Consider the following 7,977-nt stretch of genomic DNA (forward strand, 5'->3'; position numbering starts at 1 on the left):
AAAAGATGCTCTACTTCTAAAACACAGGATTACTGCTCACAAAGCACAGAGTACTTTCTCTTAGGGGTCTACCAATGAACAACCTGGAATAGATCTGCCATGAACAACCTGGGACAATCTGTCCTTTACACTCCTTCAGTCACATACAACAGGACAGCTACTGCTGCTGGAAGCAATCCCAGGCAGTTTTATACCTTGTCTCTCCCCTTTGGCAGTGTCTGGGGTCTGGTTCTCTGATTCTTTCCTGAGCTTATCTTTGGTGAAGTGAAAAACTCTTTCCATTAGAGCAGCACTACACTGTCAGGTGCTGGTATTTCAGATGTAATGATCTCTTTAGTACATGGCCTAGCCTCAAGAATATGAGGCTGGTGGTTGGGTGGTTTGGGGCTGTTGTGTATTTTTCAGAGATTGCCAGTGAAGAATAACTGGCTAAAAACATGAAGTGGGCAGCATTTTGCCCACCAAAAAAGACCATTGAGCATTTCCAAAATGTCAGCTTGCTGTGCATTGAAGAGGAAGGAAACAGAACAGCTAAATAAAGACAGAAGTCATGAAAGCTAAAGATTTGAGCGATCAGTAGTTAAGATCTCATAGGAAGGAAGTTTAAAGAAAGGAGTTTAGAAAAGGAATGATGCTTTAGAAAATAATTCAAAGGGCCATTTATCCCAATTGTGAGTAGAACAGAAATAGCAGTAAGCTTAGCTTGGCCACATCATGAGGTCTCTATTGAACTTAAGCACATGAAGAAAATACAAAGGAAGATGGGTCAAATCACTAAGAATAAGAAGGAAATACTAAAAAAGTACTGCTGCAAAGCCACTCACCTGTCAAGAGCTATCAGATAAACTGCTCTTTACAGGTATTTGTACTAAGAAGAATATAGATAAATTATTAACCCCCTACTCAACAGAGAAGAAAATCTATCAACAAATTATGAAGACAGCTAAAGGGATTGGTGTCTGTTGTATTATGCCTACAAAAAAGACCAGGCACAAGCAGATTGCTGGGACTGGTGATGCTGACGACAAAATTATCTCAGCCCAGAGTAGGTAAAGAACAGATAAGGAGCACTCAGATGAACCAAATATTTTCAGTTTGAGTCTAGTGTATGTGTTTGAAAGACAGGTGAAGAATTAAGAAGGTGAATGAAATGCTGGAAAAACAGAAGAGGCAACCGTGCACTGCTGTTATCAGAGGGGGAATGAGCCAGGGAAATACAGCTCGATTTGAGTGTAACTAACTTAAAGTCACTAAAAAATCCTTGGACAAATAAACCTCACAAGCTATTATTAGCACCTAGATGATAACCAAAGAAAAATTGCAGTCAACATGGATCTGTCAAAAATAAATCACACCAGATAACTTGATTTTTCTCCTCCAATAGGGAACAGGCTGTATGAATAGGACAGAGCCTGTTGTCAGCTTGATTATGTTTATGACACTTATGTGACATTTTCTTTAAAAAGTTAAAGAAATATAGTCTGGGTAAATGTATTATGAGGTCTGTACAAAACTTTCTGCATAGCAAGGAGTAGTTCATAGCAAGAAATAGTTCACTAACAAAAGGAAGGGATATATTGCTGGTTTTCTAGAGTCTGTCTTCAGTCTGGGTCTCTGTGTTATTGGTATTAACAATTTAAATAGCAGAACAGAGAGAATTCTTATTAATTTTGCAGGTGAATCAAAGCTGGGGGGAGGACACAGAATTATATTTCAAAACATTTGTGACCATTCAGGAAACATTTAAAATAAATAATAACTTTAAAATAAATAATAAAGAAGATGTTCAGTAAGATAAAGTAGCATCATAGTTCAGCACATTATACTGATATAAATAATTTCTGCCTTTCCTCCTCCCCCTCATTTTCTGCCTCACTGTCTTATGCCAGCATTAATTTTTCTGGGGCTCTGGTTGACTGTGTGAGGAAGCTGATTAACTTCACAATTATAATTGCAGAGTTAGGTGTGACCTGGAGCACTTTGCTGATGTATATGATCCTACTTTAGGTTGTGGCAATGGATGAGGTGACCTGCTGATTTCTTGTCTTGCTGTGATATTCCACTCATTAGAAAGAAGGAACATGGTTGGTATAAAATTTAATATTCTGGTACAACTGATATTTCTTTGCAACAACACAGTGTGAAACACTCATGTTCAAACTGTGATCCAAAATAAATCCAAAATATCTGTTTCTCTGATCTCAGTAGGCTGGATGACTTGTGCACAGTTCATTCATTCTCTCCGAGTTCTCTTCAGCTTCTTTGAAAAGCACTCTGAAATCTGTGAATAACAATTTAATACTATTGACTGAACACTAAGCCATTGCTCTTTTCTCTTTATTAACCATTTGTTCTCAACCTTTGCCTAAGTAAGTTAGGGTCTTACTAAGCTCCACTGTAAACATACATATATCCTGTGTCAATAGACATGGTTCTCTAAAAGCAATAAACTCCTGCAACTAAAATGTTTGCATGAGAGCCTGAGGCTTGTACTTGCATCTAGCATGAGATTTATTTTTCTCTCAGTGGCTTCTTTAGATATAAAAATGGTGAAATCCCATGTTAATCCATGGAGAAATGCCAGGTTCTGGGCATACCAGGAGTCCTTGACCAGCCAGAGCCCCAGTCCTCTCCCAGGCTGGGCTTTAGGCAGACTCTGTTCCCAGCTCTGGCCTTTGCTGTTCCTGACTTTTTGACTGGGCTTCCTGGCCTGACCCTGACCCTGGCTTGTCCCCCCTCATTTCTCAATGATCACTGGACTCTTAGAGCCCCTGCCACCATTCCAGCCCTGTTCTGGCCTGGCTGGATCCTCTGGGATGAGCCCTTGCTCAGGGCAGTGCCTCTCTGTGGTTGCCTCAGCTCCTGGATTGCTGCCTCTGTGGGGCAGCCCCACTCTGGCAAGGTATGAAATTGAAAGGCAGCTTATGTTCTCTCTGGAAAACAAAGCTCTGCATCTTGTCTCTCCCTAATGCATCATTCCCAAATTCCACCTTAAGTGAGCCTGAAAGAAAAGGCAAGGCCTGAAATCTTGCATGTGGAAGGTATCATCAACAAACATCACGAGTTAGACTTCAAAGCAGAAGGAGCAAACAACCTTAATTCTTATTCAAAAAAGCATTTAAGCACATGCTTAGCTTTAGCCTGTCCTCAAATCCTTTGAATTTAATTATATCAATTTCCTCAGCATCAAGCTCTGCTGCTGTACTTTAGAAATGTGATTGTACACATCAGTATGTAGTTACACCTGTAGATGTACTAGAGACTTTGTGTCCTTGTTGTATAGGAGGTATTACAAAAAACCAAAACAACAAAAACCCACAAGCTAAGTGAGCAACAAAGTTATATTCTAAGTCCTGAAATGTTTCTGGGAATAAGGATAGTCACAGAGCTTCCTTGTTTGTAGATTTTTGGCTGAAGAACAGTACTGGGCACATAATTGCAGTCTGAAAATGCTTTGAGCAGTTAAAATGAGACTTAGAACAGTTCTGGGCAGCACTTGCAGACTATGGGCATGAATATATTCAAGTTGTGTATGCAGAAAGCAACAACAGTTGTAAACCACAAGGCCTGTTTCTGTACAAAAGAGAAACTAGTCTCTTTGGCTTCCTACTTACATCCTACCTCTTTTCACTTTTTACTTGGCCTTCTTGTTTCATTCCTTGAAGCCAATGAATTGAATCAAATGTACTTTCCCTTCACAAATTAGGACAGTTGATCCCCTACTGAAGTTGAACCTTCAGAAGTCTGCACATCTACATCCTTCCTCTTACCTTATTTTCAAGGTGCTTTTTGTTGTTAGGCTGGCTTTGACACCCCGGGCTGAGTTCTACTAACTCCTGAAGTGCTTTTATAGGCTTAAGAAAATTCTTCTCATTTATCCACTTTTCAGAAGGTAATCAAACCCTGGATCACTTGTGAAAGCAGCGGGGCCACAAGCAATGCTTTACTGGCTGTGCCAAGGGCTGGTGACTTGCTCTGAGCACGGGACACAGCCTGTGACAGTCTGCTGGCAGCCAAACCCTGCTGCTGGCTGCCCTGCTCTGGTGAACTGCAGCTGGGTACAGATCCAGGTCAGGAGCATGCAGTGCACCTTCAGACCTGACATCAAACATTCCTACCTTGCTGCAGATGTGAGATGGAGGGTAAGGGCTCTCCCAGGCTCGAGGGACACCCAGAGTGTCCCTGCCCCAGGGAGATCACCACCACCAGCTGCCATGCAGGACACCTCAGTGGTCATGGGGGATGCAGATGCTTACAGCAAGCCACTCACTACAGGGTGGATTTGTTTGTTCTTTTTTTATTTTTTTCTGTTTTGTTGGTTTTTTTCCTTCTTGCTACAAGTCTAGGCTCATAGAGATTCTTCCATCAGTTACTCTGACTTCCTCCTATTGAGTCAGTTGCTCACATGCATTTTTTATGAATTTAAAGAAAGGCTTGTGGTAGTGTAATTGCTTATTTCTTCTCAAGGAATTTTCTTGAGAGAAAGATGAAAGTCTGTTGCATTTATCATCTCTCCCTGTCAGCTAATTTAGAACATATGCTAGACAATCCCCAAAAAAAAGTAAATGTCAATTAGAAACATTGAAAATAGAAGCTTAAAAAGCATATCACATTGTCATGGTTTTTAGCCTGATGGACTGAAAATAATATAAAGCACCAGCAGAAACTTGCTAGATGACAACTGCATGAACCAGCTTCTCACTGATTCACATTTCTGTCATTTTCACACTATTACATTCAGTTTTTCACTTACAAAATGCTGCTGTATTAATAGATACAAAAAACAGGTGTAAAAGCAGGGGAAAGTACAGAACTATCATGAATCAGCAAAGTTTGCTCTGAGATAAAGAAAATCACAGCTGACAGTTTATCTGCACTTTGATTACTTGGGTTGAAATTAAGAGGTCAAACAGTACAGTCAGTCTGCAATACAGGTGGAGCCACCTGAAAAATGGGAATATTTCTTTGTAGTTTCATATGCTAAATGAGTAAACACAATCTCTGAAGTTGTTTGGAGCTTGGGAAAAAATATTTTTGAGTCTGAAAAAGTGGATCTGCTATCAAACACATGTTCTTAAGAAAACTAAAGTTTCTATCCAGATGTTCTCCTTAAACTTGAAGCATCTTGAGAACTAACAAAAAGATGACTGCTCTTTTCATACATCAGCAACCAAACATTTATGTCTTAGAACACTCCCTTTTGAGTTTGTGTCCTGTGTTGTTCAGCCATTTTTCAATTTTCAAGGCATGTGCTTTATTTTATGTTCAGTACTAGACCCATATTATTGCTAAGTATAAAAAAAAGGCATTTTAAAAAGAACCATCCAAACTCTTTCTCTTGGAAGCTGAGCCTTAACAGCACTTTTCTCAGTCTCTAATTGTTTGTTAGAGTTGAGTTAAGCTGTGACTGGTACACGTAGGAGGTACACTCTAAATCTATATAGATATTAAGGCAGAAGAATGTGTGCTTTCTATTTTTGTTCTGTTTTGCTATAGTTTATTGAGCACACTGGTCTCCATGATGAATCACTGAAAACCCTTTTGGCCACAACTGAGTTCTTAGTTTTAAAACTAAGAATTAATTTCAGACTATGAGACACTGTCACTGCTTATGAACCTCAACCCGAGGGATTCAGAACACTCTGTCTTCCCTAACCTTCTGTGTGGAATTTGCCTTTGTTATGAAAACCACAGTGATATTTGGTGTTCAAAGTCAGGGAACTGCTATATTTTACATAATGTAAAACAAATGTAACAGCAGTCTCAGAAACAACATGAAAGGTGGGAAGGAGAACCATAACATGGTGCAATCTCTGGTGAATTAAATTGTATTAAATTTGCACCGTTTCATTCTATCATGGAATATTATGTGGTCAGGTCTATTATGTTATATAATTATGTTATCACAGTGTATTTTTATGTCTTGTGATATTTGGGACGGAGGTGTTGGATACCTCAGCTTTACAGTGAGTGATCAGGAAGTGTCCATTTTCCACAAGGATTTCTGAGCCAAACCTGGGTTCTGTTAGACCCTGCATGTGGTCAGGTCTATTGTTATATAATTATGTTATTGCAGTATATTTTTATGTCTTGTGATATTTGGGAAGTGTTGGATACCTCAGCTTTACAGTGAGTGATCAGGAAGTGTCCATTTTCCACAAGGATTTCTGAGCCAAACCTGGGTTCTGTTAGACCCTGCCATCATTAATTAGCATGCACGTGTGTCAGTCACACACATGAACATTTCTGTGAATACAACCCCTGAAATTAGATGCTTTAAAATACCAAAAGGCTGCTTTTACACCTTTGTATTGGGTTTGCATGACAAGGTTTTGGTGGGGGTGGAAGCTGCCAGAAGCTTCCTATGTCCAACAGAGCCAAGGCTGGCTGGCTCCAGGATGGACCCACTGCTGGATGAGGCTGTGCCCAGCACCAACAGAGACAGCAGCCCTGGGATAACAGATTTCAGAAGGGGCAATGACCCCTGTGCAGCTGCAGTGGAAGAAAGGAGCAAGAACAAGTGAAAGAAACAACTGCAGACACCAAGGTGAAGAAGGAGGCGCTGGAGCAGAGAGTCCCCTGCAGCCCGTGGTAAGGACCATGGCAAGGCATGTCTTTAGTGTGTTTTCATAAGTTATTGAGGAAAAGTGAGCATACTGGCATGTTTTCTGTGCAAGCTACTGCATTTCACAAAGAGCAGGAGCCTCGCACGGGACACAGGTCACGTTTAAGTGCTTTGTTTCAGAAGGTTTAACCATTTCGTTGAACAGCCTGGAAGGAGCCGCGAGCCCTCTGGTGGTTGGTCACCCCCTGAAATTCTCATCCCAATGCTCTGTAACCAATACAATAACACACACACACTTTGCTTTCAGTTGCAGTACAAGTTTTGTCGGTTTATCCCTTGAGAATGTTGCTATGACCACTTTTCTACACATAGGAAATGAAATAGGAACAATTTACTATTAATCAGGCTGAGGGAGTTGGGACTGTTCAGTCTGGAGAAGAGAAGGCTCCAGGGAGGCCTTAGAGCACCTTGCATTGCCTAAAGGGGCTCCAAGAGAGCTGGAGGAGGATTTTTGACAAGGGCATGGAGTGACAGGACAAGGAAGAATGGCTTTAAACTGAAATAGCTGGTTTAGATTAGGTCCTAAGTAGAAATTCTTCCCTGTGAGGATGCAGCAGCCTGGTCTTGTAGAAGGAAGGCAATGCCAACCCTGACCATTCTATGATTTTATGTTTCTATGAATTGAACTACTTCTATATTACACACCTGCATGAGATACAATATATAAAAAACTCTTCTATAAGGGAGTTTTACTTTAAATTCCAAGAGTTTGTGCCTGTTTCTGCAAAAGGGATGATGGCCATGTGGTCACTGGGAGCTTGGCTGGGGCCTGGGCACACCAAGCATTCTGATAGAACAGGGGCTGGGAAAAGGAGTCAGTGTTTGCAGCAAAGAAGGCAGGAATTGTGTTCTCATGTTTGACCTGTCAGCGTGAAATAGGTTTTGTAGTTCTCAGATGAGATGGGGTAGAAAGGAACTAGCTCTAAACTGCAGCAATCACTGGACTGAAATTTAGTGATAAATAACTTGAACTAAGTTTTCTTGAAATATATAGGGACTGCATTTATTGGAAAGAAGGTGATGTTTAAATAGAAGAGTGTTTTTTGGTGTTAGCTGAGGCCAATATAGTGTGATGTGTTTGAAGGAAACAAGAAAATATATATCTCATGCATATTTAATATCTCAGCTTATCTTCTCATCTTGGTATCCAGATGAATCATGTAGTCATTGGCTCCTTTATCCATCCCACATCAGTGGATAGCTGCTAACAGTTTCCAGTAATAGAACAGGGGATGAAAAAAGAGTTTTTCAGGTCTGTGATTTCCAGATGGCTCAGGCCCTCTTAGGCTTTTTCATAAACCTTAAAAATATTTATCACAGCTTTCTATATTTATCAGGATTCATGACTTGTG

The sequence above is a fragment of the Passer montanus genome, unplaced genomic scaffold (assembly GCF_014805655.1).
Source record: "Passer montanus isolate IOZ18808 unplaced genomic scaffold, ASM1480565v1 scaffold38, whole genome shotgun sequence".
Classification (NCBI taxonomy): Eukaryota; Metazoa; Chordata; class Aves; order Passeriformes; family Passeridae; genus Passer; species Passer montanus.